Here is a 13929-nt window from a genome sequence, read left to right as displayed (position 1 = left end):
GCCCCAAGAAGAAAAAGACCAGGTCCCCAAGGAGAACTTCTTCAGTGGCAGGACCCTCCTCTAACCAGACACCACCCCGGAAAAAGAAAAGAAGCCCCCAGAAAAAGAAAAGTCCACAGAAAACTAGTCGCAAGAGAGGCACTTCAGCCAGGACGCAACCTTACACTCGCAAACCACGACCTGCCACAGCGGTGACTGCGTCTCCGGCAGCTTCACGTTTGTCCACTTCTCCGTTAATGACACCCAGAACTGAAGAGTACTTGGAGACGTTGATCACACCAAGAACTTCTCCGTTGATGACCCCCAAAAGAACTTCCCCAGTGGCAGGACCTTCCAATTTAGTGGCAGTGGCTGCTGCTCACAAAGTACCTTCTCCCAAAATCAAAATTCAAGAAAGATCGGGCATGTTACAAAGTTTACTGGATTTGTCCAAGCAAGAACTGGCTCGATTTAGTCCGTTGCGTACCCCTGCACGACGTGTCATGCCTGCCCTCAAACTGATACGACGTAAAGACAATCAGTGGCGACGCGTTCCAGTATAAAAAAGGCCTGTGACCAAGTCGAGTATCAGTGTTTTTTCGGTGCTCCTGAAGACTCAAAGATGTCACCCTCCAGAAAACCCCAAGGAAAGAAAAGGAAAGGACTGCCACCACGTTTAGCCAAACATGGGGACATGTTATCTGTCCTGTCCAAAGCGTCTCCACCCCTACGAAAAAAACTCATTCAAACGGCCTCCAAAGAGGTCATCGATACCGTGTGCGAATGTTGTTTGAACGTTTTGAAAGGCACGATCCCTTTGTCCAAACACCAGAAACAATGCTTAAGCAAACATCGTCACGTACTTCGCCAAATGGTTCGAAAGAAAATTCCCATTCGTCAAAACAAGATGTTAGTGCAACGTGGAGGTATTTTACCTCTCTTGTTAGGCCCCATACTGAAAGGAGTCTTGGGAACCATGTTGGGAGGACTGGTGGGAGCAAGATAAAAAGGCCTTCGGAAGTCCCAAGATCTCAGAATCGACCCCTGACAACCCCATGGAAGGACGAAAACTAGCTTTAGTGCCTTACAAACGATGGATGGAATACCATCGGTGGCAAGAACAACGCACCCCGCATTTACCTCCCAATCCCCACTTGAGCGAGATGTCCCAGTTACAACACGAATTGCAGTCCTTGATGGATCGCCAAGATTTGTCCGAAACAGAAAAATCACAAAAGTACGGTCAACTCTTGCAACGACTGCAACTCTTTCACCAGAAAGCTTTAGACGAAACAGCTCTACCCACTCTGAAAGATTTTAAGACCTTGATGAAAAGTCCAGCACCATCACCAGTACCAGTACCAGTACCAGTACCACCAGTACCCGTGACCAAGACAGAAAAAGGAGAAGAAGAGGAAGGGTTTCAAACTCCACCAGAAAAAGTACGCAAGTTAACAACACCACCTACCTCCAGAATTGGATGGATTAAAAAGATGATGGCCAACCCTTCTTCCTCACAAGAGAAAAAGAAAGTGAAGACAGAAGTGAAGACAGAAGTGAAACAAGAACCGATATCCCCCGCTCAGACATCCTTCTCCTCTTCGACGCCTATTGCTGGCCGCACACGCAAAGCATTGCAATCCAAGAAAATACCACAAGAGAAAAAGAGTAGCATCCTCCAAGAGTGGGTGTCTTATTAACACACCAACCAACACAAAAAAAATGGAAAAAGTCTTAGCCAGCATTTACTACGATCCCTCGCATCCTGCAGGTTACGCAGGAGTTCAAAAATTCTATCGTGCTGCCAAAACTCGACTGAAAAGTCTCCGTTTACCTCAAGTGCAACGATGGTTACAAGAACAAGCTACCTACACTTTACACAAACCCATTCGACGCAAGTTTGCCAGAAGTCGCACCCGAGTGGAAGGCATCGATCATCAATGGCAAGCCGATTTAGCCGATGTCTCTCATTTGGCCAGCTACAATCGTGGCTACAAATATTTGTTTTGTGTCATCGACGTCTTTTCCAAATTTGCCTGGGTCGTGCCCTTGACTTCCAAATCGAGCAGCGAGTTAGTGCGAGCCCTGCAACGAGTGTTGAAACAAAGCGGTCGTCACCCTCTTCGATGGCAAACGGACAAAGGTACCGAATTTCTGAACCAAGCTTTCCAAAAAGAATTAAAGAAACGTGACATTCATTTTTTTACCACCGAGAATCCCGAAACCAAAGCCAGCATCGCGGAACGTTTTCAACGTACTTTGAAAGAACGCATGTGGAAATATTTTACGCATCACCACACTCTGAAGTACATCGACATCTTACCGCACCTGGTGCAAGCGTACAACCAATCTTACCATCGAAGCATCGGACGTGCCCCGCAAGACGTGACTCCCGAGAACGAAGTGTTGGTGTTTGAGCGCCTGTTTGGTACGTCCCCGACGAGGGCTGTCCCCAAGAAAAGTGGAGAGTTGGCCGTAGGAGATTGGGTGCACATTGGCAAAACCAAACGCACTTTCGACAAAGGTTACTTACCTAACTGGACGACCGAATTGTTTCGCGTCACTGGACGAGTGCATGGCCGTCATCCTGCCGTCTATAAATTGGAAGACATGAACGGAGAAGTGCTCAAAGGAACGTTTTATTTGCCCGAGTTACAACGTGTCACCAAAAAAGAAGACGACGTGTACGACATCGAAAGCATTCTCGAACGCAGAACCCGTAAAGTGGGCAAACGACGTGTCAAAGAAGTCAAAGTACGTTGGAAAGGATATCCGCCCAGTTTTGATTCTTGGATCGACGCTTCGCAAGTCATCGACTATAAAAAGAAGTGACCATCATGCCTTTTCACACAGCAGACGCAGCTACGTCGACCACTCCTCCTTCCCCTAGTTCTTCTGTGCAAGATTTACAAAAACAACCCTTGTGGGTGTGGTGTGGAGAACGTGTGCCTAAAACGCAAATCGTCTTTTTCTGCCAAATCTTCGTGGTGTATTGTGTCATCGGGGCAGCCATCGCCAATTTGAGTTTGCAACAAGGAGACAAACAATTGTGGACCATTTTATTGAGCAGTTGCATCGGTTACCTGCTTCCCAATCCCTCCCTGAAATTCACCTCGAACGGGAACCCCGGGAACCTTGTGTCCAGTGCCAGTGCCAGTCACCACTTCAATCACAACCAGAACCCCATTTTAGACGGAGACACGCCTCTGACGTCCAGTAACCCCTCGGACAGCCACAGAACTCTGGAATTATGAGTCACCAAAACCAATTTTACTTAACTTTACCCAGTGACAGTTCCATGGAGGTGTTTCCCAAGAACACGTTGTGCTGTTACACGGCCAAATTACCTCAGGCCATCCAGTTAGATCACGAAGCCCATTGGGAAGTGGCTTTAGTAGAAATGATTCACCCGACCCAAGTCCTCAATGTCCTTCCCAATCAAATTTTTTTTGATGTGGAAGTTCATGACGAGCAAATGCAACAGTGGATGGATAGCAATGTCAAATATGACAAGAAAACCCGTACACAAAAGTACACCACCTATCACTTGTTCATTCCCCCAGGCTATTATTTTAGTGGTCAACATTTGGTCAGCACCATAACCTCCAGGTTTAATGTCGTGTTTCTGAAAGCTTTGGAGCATGTCAACAAAAATGTCACCATGGAGTACCACAAAACAGCTCGTCGCTTCTTGATGAAATTTGAACGAAGTAAAATCGTGTCCATTTTATTTTGTCCTGAATTGTTTGACATGTTGGGCGGAGACATGGACATGAGAAAGGCCATGCTCAAGAAAAACGAATTACCCATCGTTTACGACAACGAGTCTTTTAGCAAGTTATTTCGTGCCCCGGTAGAACTGAACCAAGGACTGAATTTGATGTTCGTGTATTCCGATGTGGTGGAGTACAACGTGGTGGGACACACCTCCGTACCGTTACTGCGTGTCATTCCTTTCAAAGTGGATTCTGCCACGAACGCTGACGAGGAAGGTGGAAACACTTACCACGTCCACCGCGAATTTGTCCATCCTCACTATTTGCCTGTCAGTAAGTCGTATTTGGACACGGTCAACATTGCTATAAAAGGAGATCTGGGACAAAATATTCCATTCACCAAAGGAAAAGTCACGGTGAAACTCCATTTTCGAAAACGGTTCTCTCACGACTCGTAAGTAAGTCATGTATCCAGTGTACCGAGGGGTTGCTCGACAGCGAGGACACGGTTTAGGAGACATGTTAAAATCGGCCTTTCGTTCGGTGGCCCCGGTGTTGAAACCGATGGTGACACGCGGATTGCACGCCTTGAAAGATGCGGCACTGACGCAAGGCAAAGAATTTCTCCAAAATGTCATCATCGACAAACAAAACCCTAAAGAAGCCTTCATGAGGGCAGGCAAAAATGTCTTGCTGCAAACGGGCAAAGACATTTTAGGCCAACGAGAAACACCTATAAATGCCCTGCACGCTACCGAGTCAGGCATTCAGCAAGGACAAGGCAGAAAGAGACGACGAAGAAAACACCCTTTCACCAGACTTCAAGCGAGAAAGGCCAAGAAAAGAAGAACCGTTCGAGACTTAGACGTTTTCGATTATTGAGAAAGAACAGAACAAAAAAATGATGCACCGAGAGTCTTGCGCCTGTTCCAAGACGGAACTGGATCTGTTTGCCATGCCCCCCACCATAATGACGATGCAAGAATTCCAATGGGTGGAATTTCACCCCGTCTCCTCACTGGCCGATTCTGCTCCCATCGAGTTTGAAATCAAAGGACAGCCCGAAGATTATATCGATCTGAATAGCAGTTACTTGTACTTGAAAGTCAAAGTTCTAGATAAGGATGGTAATGGAGTAGAAGACAGTGAGAATATAGCTCCCGTCAACAATTTCATGCATTCCTTGTTCAGTGGAGTGGACTTGTACTTGAATAACAAACTGGTCAGTAGCAGCATGGATACTTACCCTTATCGTGCCTACCTGGAAAATCTCTTGACGTACGGAATAGATGCCAAGAACACTCATCTCAATGCCTGTGTGGTATGGGAAGCTGACGAACCTACCAAGTTTGAAATATTGGAAACTGATGAAAAGAAAGACAACAATGATGGATTTGTAGAACGAAGAAAGAGAATCACGGGAGCCGACACAAGTTTAGAACTGATGGATCGTTTGCATTTGGACATGTGGTTGCAAGAAAAGTATTTGCTGAACGGGGTGGATGTCCGCCTGAGACTGAATCGTAGCAGTGCCGCTTTCCATTTGACGGCTGATAGTGACGGTTACAAAACCAAAATCCTAGAAGCCAGACTCTACGTACGCCGTGTGGAAGTGTTACCTAAAGTGGGAAACGACATCAGTCAGACGTTGAGCAGAACGACCGCCAAGTATCCCATACGACGCGTGGAAGTGAAAACCTTCACCATTCCCAAGGGACAGCGATCCATGATCGAAGATCATCTGTTCCAAGGACAGTTACCCAAACGTTTGATCGTTGGTATCGTCGAGAATACAGCCTTCAACGGAGCTGCCGAAAAAAATCCTTTCTACTTTCAACACTTTGGCGTGTCCAAAATCGAAGTCAGTCGCGATGGCAAGACCTTGTGTACCCGACCTTTCGAACCTGACTTTACCAAGAAGAATTACTTGAGATCGTACTTGTCCCTGTACGAAGCCACCGGACAGTTAGGAACCAATACCAGTCACGGTATTACGTACGAGGATTATGCAGGAGGCTACGCTTTGTGGGCTTTCGATTTCACTCCAGACCAAGGCAGCGACGAGGGACATTTCCACCCTATAAAATCCGGCCAGATTCGTGTGGAAATTCAGTTTAAAGACCGAGACCCTGATGAAACGGTGAACGTCATCCTGTATGCAGAATTCGATAATACCATAGAAATCAACAGTTTGAGAGAAGTCATCCTAGATTACTAGAAATCATGGAAGACTGTTATCCCTCTTTACCTAGTGGAGAAACTTTTAGTGTTGGATTATTGTTAAAAAATGTTAGAGTTCTTGTTGTTTAGTGTTAAGTGATTTTTGAATAAAAAATGTTGTGTTTTGAAAAAAATTGATGTTATATTGTTGGATTATTGTTAAAAATGTTAGAGTTGTTGTTTAGTGTTAAGTGATTTCTGAATAAAAAATGTTGTGTTTTGAAAAAAAATGCCTTTGTCTTTTGTTTAGCTATAAGAATGTTGGATTGATGCTCTTTCATTTCTTACTATCCCTCTCATGACACTCACTAAACGTTGCGACTCAAAAACCGTGTGGGGGATGTTTTCCTTCACGTCCGCGCTTTAACTTTAAGAACCGGGTTGTTTCCAGTCTAACCATCCATTGTCGACTCATCCTCCTAAGAAGATTGATTGATTGATTGATTGATTGTTTTTTTTTAACGGCGCATCAGCACTCTTAGGCTATTTAGCGCCAAACAAAGTGTTACTTGTATAATCTTTTAAAACTTATAAAAGGTTCTACATCGACCAGCGATATAAAAGAACAAATGGTTGAAATTAAAAACGGTAAGATGGTAACGGTGCAAAATAAAGCTTCCCGATCAACGGGAGATGTAAAAAAGATGAATAGGTATTAAAATGGGACGGAATGTATATTGCATAAAACTGCACAAGGTGATAGCATAAAAGTCAGAGTTTAGAGTAAATATTTACGGCTTTCAAGAACTCGATAATACGAGTGATGTTTATATTATCAAAAAGTTCTTTCATATCATGCACAACGTAATAACGATCGCGCGTAGGTTGTAGGTCAAAGCACTCTATCATAAACGTATCGACACCAAAGAGTTCTTCTTTTCTTTCCGAAGAAGCAGACCTATCGCCAGAAAGTCTATCCTCAGAGGACATCGCATTCTTAGAAACTAAAAAAGAATGCCATAGCAAACAAAAAAAACAGCCCTTTTCAGGGCTACCCCAATACTCTAGAAAAGAAATAACGATCGATTTGCCAATGTGTGTAGGTAGAGTAGTGTGAAAATAAACACTAACTCTTTTTTAAAAAATGTGAGGGTATGTGTTTGTGTGTTAGTAAGTGCTTAAGTAAGTTGGTATGAATAGTAGATTAAAATCATGGTTTTTTTTGGTGTTTGAGGTGTATATTTGGAGTTAGATTGGATTGCTTTGCGTATGTGGATAGTCTAATGAAGTGATTTATAAAAAAATTTTAAAATAGTGATGGGTAGCATAAAAAAGTGAGTGTTTCTTTTAGGTCCGCGCGTTGTTGTTTTTGGTCATGATGTAGGTAACATCAATTTTATGTTTTTTAGGGGGATGTTTTCCTTCACGTCCGCGCTTTCACTATAAATTGAAACTCGCTGGGCAGTCTAGCTACCCTTGTTGATTGATCAACACCAAAAATGAACACGAGACTGTCTAAACTGTTGGAACTTCATGTGCTTCTGGAATATGCCAGGCGCCTGTTGAATGAACTGGCCGCGGAAGCCATTGTGGAGGAGGGAAGGATAAGAGAGTAGGAGGAAAGAAGAAAAAAAGAAGAGGAGGAGAGAAGATATAAAGAAGAAGAGGAAAGAAGATACAAAGAGGAGGAGAGAAGAAACAAAGAAGAGGAGGAGGAGAAGGAAAAGAAGAGAAGAAGAATAAATTTCAGAATCCCAGAGAGTGAAAATTGGGATTCTGAAGCGACATATCCTGCCTCTGCTCTCTCCCCCAAAAAAGTAAAAAGTAACTGGTGGATAAGATGTGTATGTGGCGCCAGGCCTTGAAGGTGCCACCATTAACCAGGTGTCCATGAAGTTCCAAAAAAACAGCCCTTTTCAGGGCTACCCAATACTCTAGAAAAGAAATAACCATTAATTTGCCAATGTGTAGGTAGAGTAGTGTGAATATAAACACTAACTCTTTTCTAAGATAGTGTGAGGGTATGTGTTTGTGTGTTGGTGCTTGTAAGAGCTAAGGTATGTTTGTGTGAATAGTAGATTATGGGTTTCTTTATTGTTTCTTAGCGTATGTGGAGAGTATAGTTTGGGTTTTGTAACCGCTCACGTACGATTGTGTGGATAGTAGATTATGGATTTTGTTTATTGTTTCTTAGCGTATGTGGAGAGTATAGTTTGGGTTTTGTAACCGCTCACGTACGATTGTGTGGATATTAGATTATGGATTTGTTTATTGTTTCTTAGCGTATGTGAAGAGTATAGTTTGGGTTTTGTAAACGCTCACGTACGATTGTGAGGATAGTAGATTATGGATTTTGTTTATTGTTTCTTAGCGTATGTGTTTGTGTGTTTGTGTTTGTGTGTTTGTGTTTGTACCCGCTCACGTACGATTGTGTGGATAGTAGATTATGGATTTGTTTATTGTTTCTTAGCGTATGTGGAGAGTATAGTTTGGGTTTTATTATATAAAATGAAAAAGTAGGGGATGTTTTCCTTCACGTCCGCGCGTTGTTTGGTCATGATCTAGGTAAGATCAATTTTACGTTTTAAGCGGATGTTTTCCTTCACGTACGCGCTTTAAGTATAAGAACCCACAGTATTCGTCGTTCAAACCATTCTGCAAAGAATAAAAAAGAAGATGGCTTCTAACCAAATGGACAAAATACAAACATTACAAGACGTTTTAGACAACTTAGGAATGATGGAGCAGATGTTGATAAGACTGGTTGAAGACCATTATTCCTATAGTCCCCATCGTGTAAAGATGGAAATTAATAACTTAAAAAAGGTAAAGGACAAGATTAGTGGTGTCATGAAAGAGATAAAGGAGGAGAAGGAGGATGAAGAGGAAAGAATAAGAATAAGCAAATGGAACGAAAAGAATGAAAAAGAAGAAGAAAATGAGAAGAGGAAGAAAGAAGAGGAGGAAGAGAAGAAGAAAGAAGAGCAGGAGAAAAAAAAAGAAAGAAAAGAAGAGAAAGAGTGTTGGAGATAAAATAAGAATTTGGTGGAGAAAAAGAAGAAACTAGAAGCAGAAGAAAACCCAAAGGCCCTTTTCAGGGCCAGCCATATTTCTCGAAAAGTGATAGCCTTTCCATTGCCTACCCCTTTTTTTTAAATTTAAATTTAAATTTAAATTTAAATTTAAAAAAACTTTTTAAAAAAAAAAAAAAATCCCAAAAGCCCAAACTCTATTCCCCATGTTAATTTCCCTTGTCCCTAGACAGACCCAAACTCTATGTTAAATTCCCATTGTCCCTAAAGTGGCCCAGCGTTTTTCTCCATGTTAAATTTCCATTGTACGTATATTGTCCCACGATTTTTCTCCATGTTAAATCCCCTTGTACGTATATTGACCCACGATTTTTCGCCATGTTAAATTTCCATTGTACGTATATTGTCCCAGGGGTCTCCGTAATGCTAATTCCCATTGTACGTATAGTATCCCACTTAACTACTAACGTGTCCCTTGAAGGTAAACTAGTCTTTGACAGGCACTTCAAGTTTAAAATAGGGCCCATTAGTCCCTCGAAGGTAAATTGAAGGATTTGACAAGTAGTTAAGTTTAAAATAGGTTCAACTTGTCTCTCGAAGGTAAATTGAAGTATTTGACAAGCAGTTCAAGTTTAAGACAGGCCCGAAATGTCTCTCGACGGTAAACTGTACTATTTGACAAGCAGTTCAACTCTAAAACACGGCCCCTTTGTCCCTCGAAGGTAAACTAGTATCTGACAAGATGTTAAATTGTTAAACAGGGTCAATTTGTCTCTGGAAAGTAAACTGTAGCATTTGACAAGTCCTTCAAGTTTGAAACAGGGCCCACTTGTCTCTCGAAGGTTGATTGATTGACTGATTTAGTTTTAACGGCGCATCAGCACTGTTAGGCTATTTAGCGCTAAACAAAATGTTATATGTATAATCTTTTAAAAATTATAAAGAGTCTCATATCGACCAGCGATATAAAAAACGAATAGTTGAAATTAAAACGATAAGATGGTAACGGTAAAAAAATAAAGCTTCCCGATTAACGGGGGATGTAAATGTTGTATGTTAATGAAGAATGATGAAAAGGTAACAAAACAGGGACGGTATATATATTGCATAAAACTGCACAAGGTGATAGCTTAAATATTAGAGTTTAGAGTAAATATTCACTGCTTTAAGGAACTCTAATACGAGTAATGTGTATAGAAACACAAAGGTCCGTCATGTCATCCACATTTTAATACTGATCGCGCGTAGGTTGCAGGTCAAAACACTATATCATAAAGTGCTTAACAGTGAATGGTTCAATGCAAGAAACGCACTCTGGTGGGTCTTCACTTTTTAGTATGTGGGAGTGGGTCATATAACTATGACCAATTCGGATTCTTGCAATGCCTACCTCTTCGCTACGCATGGTTCTGTAGGAAGGAGTCCATTCTCCTAGAGTTGACTTAATTGCACCCCAGTCAGTGTGCGCTACTACTTTAAGTAGGTAAAGTGCTTTTAAGCACTTAGCTTTCAAGTTTTTTAGGTGTGGCATAAAAGTCAGTTTTATGTCAAAGATTCTATCTAAAAATTGTGTTTTCTCAACAACTTGAATAGGTGTTCTGTCCAGAGTGACTTTAGGTTCATCGTGGTGTCGTCGTAACTGAAAAAAATACATGCATACCGTTTTTGATTTCGAGAATTTGAAGCCGTTCGTACTTGCCCAATTTTGAATCTTGTTTATATTTTGCTGTAGTTGTCTTTCAATTGTATGCATGTGCTTTCATCAATAACATATGAGAAAATCATCAACATATAGCGAGCAATCCACACCAGGAGTCAGACATTTGGTGATGCTATTAATTTTGATACTGAAAATTGTCACGATAAAATACTGCCCTGGGGCACACCCGTCTCTTGCTCGTGCAGATCTGAGTGAGAAGAGCCCACTCGTACCTTGAATTTTCTGTCTGAGAGAAAGTTGGATATGAAAGAGGGCGGACGGCCTTTTAGACCCAGATCGTGCATGTCATTTAGTATTCCGTACTTCCATGTCGTGTAATAGGCCTTTTCTAAATCAAAGAAAACCGCTACAAAGTGTTCTTTCTTGATAAATGCTTCGCGAATGAATGTTTCTAGTCTAACCAGATGATCGTTGGTGCTCCGGCCATATCGAAAGCCACTTTGGATTGATTGATTGATTTATTGGTTTTTTAACGGCGCATCAGCACTGTTAGGCTATTTAGCGCCAAACAAAGTGTTATTTCTGTAATCTTTTAAAACTTATAAAAGGTTCTATATCGACCAGCGATATAAAAGAACAAATGGCTGAAATTAAAAACGGTAAGATGGTAACGGTGCAAAATAAAGCTTCCCGATCAACGGGAGATGTAAATGTCCTATGTTAATGAAAAAGTATGAAAAGGTATTAAAATGAGACGGTATATATATTGCATTAAATTGCATAAGGTGATAGCATAAAAGTCAGAGTTTAGAATAAATATTTACGGCTTTCAGGAACTCTATAATACGAGTGATGTTTATAGTATCAAAAAGTTCTTTCATGTCATGGACTATGTAATAACGATCGCGCGTAGGTTGCAGGTCAAAGCACTCTATCATAATGTGCTTGACAGTGAATGGTTCATTACAAGAAACGTAGTCTGGTGGGTCTTCACCTTTTAGTATGTGGGAGTGGGTGATATGAGTATGACCAATTCGGATTCTTGCAATGAGTATCTCCTCCCTACGAATGGTTCTGTAGGAAGCAGTCCATTCTCCTAGAGTTGGCTTGATTGCATGAAGTTTGTTGTTTACAGCATCATTCCATGATGCCTGCCACTTCTGACGTAAGAACTTTCTGATACAAGGTTTAAAATCAGTATATGGTATTTTAAAATCAGATGGTTCTTGAGTAAGGGCCATTTTAGCAGCGCGATCTGCTTTTTCGTTACCTTTAATACCAATGTGGCTAGGTAACCAACAATATATTATATTGTGGGAGACACTCAGCTCGGTATTTTTTACGAGTATGTTTTTCAATAATGGGTTCTCCAGTTTTCTATTGTGTAGTGACTGGAGTACTGATAGCGAGTCGGAGAAGATGATACTGTTTAGAATATGGTTCTTTTCTATATGTTGCAGAGCAAGGTCTATTGCTCTCATTTCGGCTGTAAAAACTGATGCTCCATTTGGTAAGCGAACTTGAGTTGTGTGATTTCCACAAACAAAGGCTGCAGCAGCCTTTTCCTCATCCTTTGATCCATCAGTGTAAATTCTGGTGTAGTTTTTAAATTCGGTGAGGAGTTCATGGTAAGAGTTGTGGAAGACAGAAGGGTTTGTTTCGGATTTTTTTCCATCGTGTAGCGTAAAAAGTACTTTTGGTTGTTTAATTAGCCAGGGTGGTGTTTCGGAGATGGACGTTTTCTGAATTTTAGAAAGATCTATATTTGTAGTGTCAAGGCTGGATGATATTCTAATGTCAAAGGAAGGTATGGCGTTTGGTTCATTTTCGTATAAAGTTTTGTATTTGGGTTGAAAAACAGCCGAAAAAGCAGGATTCAGAGCGTTTGATTTTAATTTCAGAGCATACTGTGCGGAAAGCATTTCTCTACGATGTGATAAAGGTGGTTCATTCGCCTCAGCTAGAAGGCTTTCACACGGGGATGTTTTAAATGCTCCCAGAGCCAGTCTTATTCCCTGATGATGATTGATTGATTGATTGTTTATTTTTTAACGGCGCATCAGCACTTTTAGGCTATTTAGCGCCAAACAAAGTGTTATTTGTATAATCTTTTAAAACTTATAAAAGGTCCTATATCGACCAGCGATATAAAAGAACAAATGGTTGAAATTAAAAACGGTAAGATGGTAACGGTGCAAAATAAAGCTTCCCGATCAACGGGACATATAAAAAAGATGAATAGGTATTAAAATGGGACGGTATATATATTGCATAAAACTGCACAAGGTGATAGCATAAAAGTCAGAGTTTAGAGTAAATATTTACGGCTTTCAGGAACTCGATAATACGAGTGATGTTTATATTATCAAAAAGTTCTTTCATGTCATGCACAATCTAATAACGATTGCGCGTAGGTTGTAGGTCGAAGCACTCTATCATAAAGTGCTTGACAGTGAATGGTTCATTGCAAGAAACGCACTCTGGTGGGTCTTCACCTTTTAGTAAGTGGGTGTGGGTGATATAAGTATGACCAATTCGGATTCTTGCTATGACTACCTCCTCCCTACGAATGGTTCTGAATTTTAGAAAGATCTATATTTGTAGTGTCAAGGCTGGATGATATTCTAATGCCAAAAGAAGGTATGACGTTTGGTTTATTTTCGTATAAAGTTTTGTATTTGGGTTGAAAAACAGCCGAAAAAGCAGGATTCAGAGGGTTTGATTTTAATTTGAGAGCATACTGTGCGGAAAGCATTTCTCTACGATGCGATAACGTGGTTCATTCGCCTCAGCTAGAAGGCTTTCACACGGGGATGTTTTAAATGCTCCCAGAGCCAGTCTTATTCCCTGATGATGAATTGGATCAAGCATTTTAAGATATGACTTTCGGGCTGAACCATACACAACGCAACCATAGTCTAGTTTGGAGCGAATAAACGTTCAATATAAATTTAGGATGACTTTTCTATCAGCACCCTAGTCAGTGTGCGCTACTACTTTAAATATGTCAAGTGCTTTTAAGCATTTGGCTTTCAAGTTTTTTAGGTGTGGAATAAAAGTCAGTTTTCTGTCAAAGATAATACCCAAAAATTTTGTTTCCTCAACAACTGGAATAGGTGTTCCGTCCAGCGTGAGTTTAGGTTCATCGTGGTGTCGTCGTAATTGACAGAAATGCATACATACCGTTTTGGATTTCGAGAATTTGAAACCGTTCGTACTAGCCCAATTTTGAATCTTGTTGATATTTTGCTGTAGTTGTCTTTCAATTGTATGCATGTGCTTTGACCGATAACATATAAGAAAATCATCAACATATAGTGAGCAATCCACACCAGGAGTCAAAGACTTGGTGATATTATTAATTTTGATATTGAAAAGTGTC

The sequence above is a fragment of the Sinohyriopsis cumingii genome, chromosome 8 (genome assembly GCF_028554795.1).
Source record: "Sinohyriopsis cumingii isolate HCF-2022 chromosome 8, ASM2855479v2, whole genome shotgun sequence".
NCBI lineage: Eukaryota > Metazoa > Mollusca > Bivalvia > Unionida > Unionidae > Sinohyriopsis > Sinohyriopsis cumingii.
The sequence above is the reverse complement of the archived record's forward strand: the minus strand, read 5'-3'. Positions refer to the sequence as shown.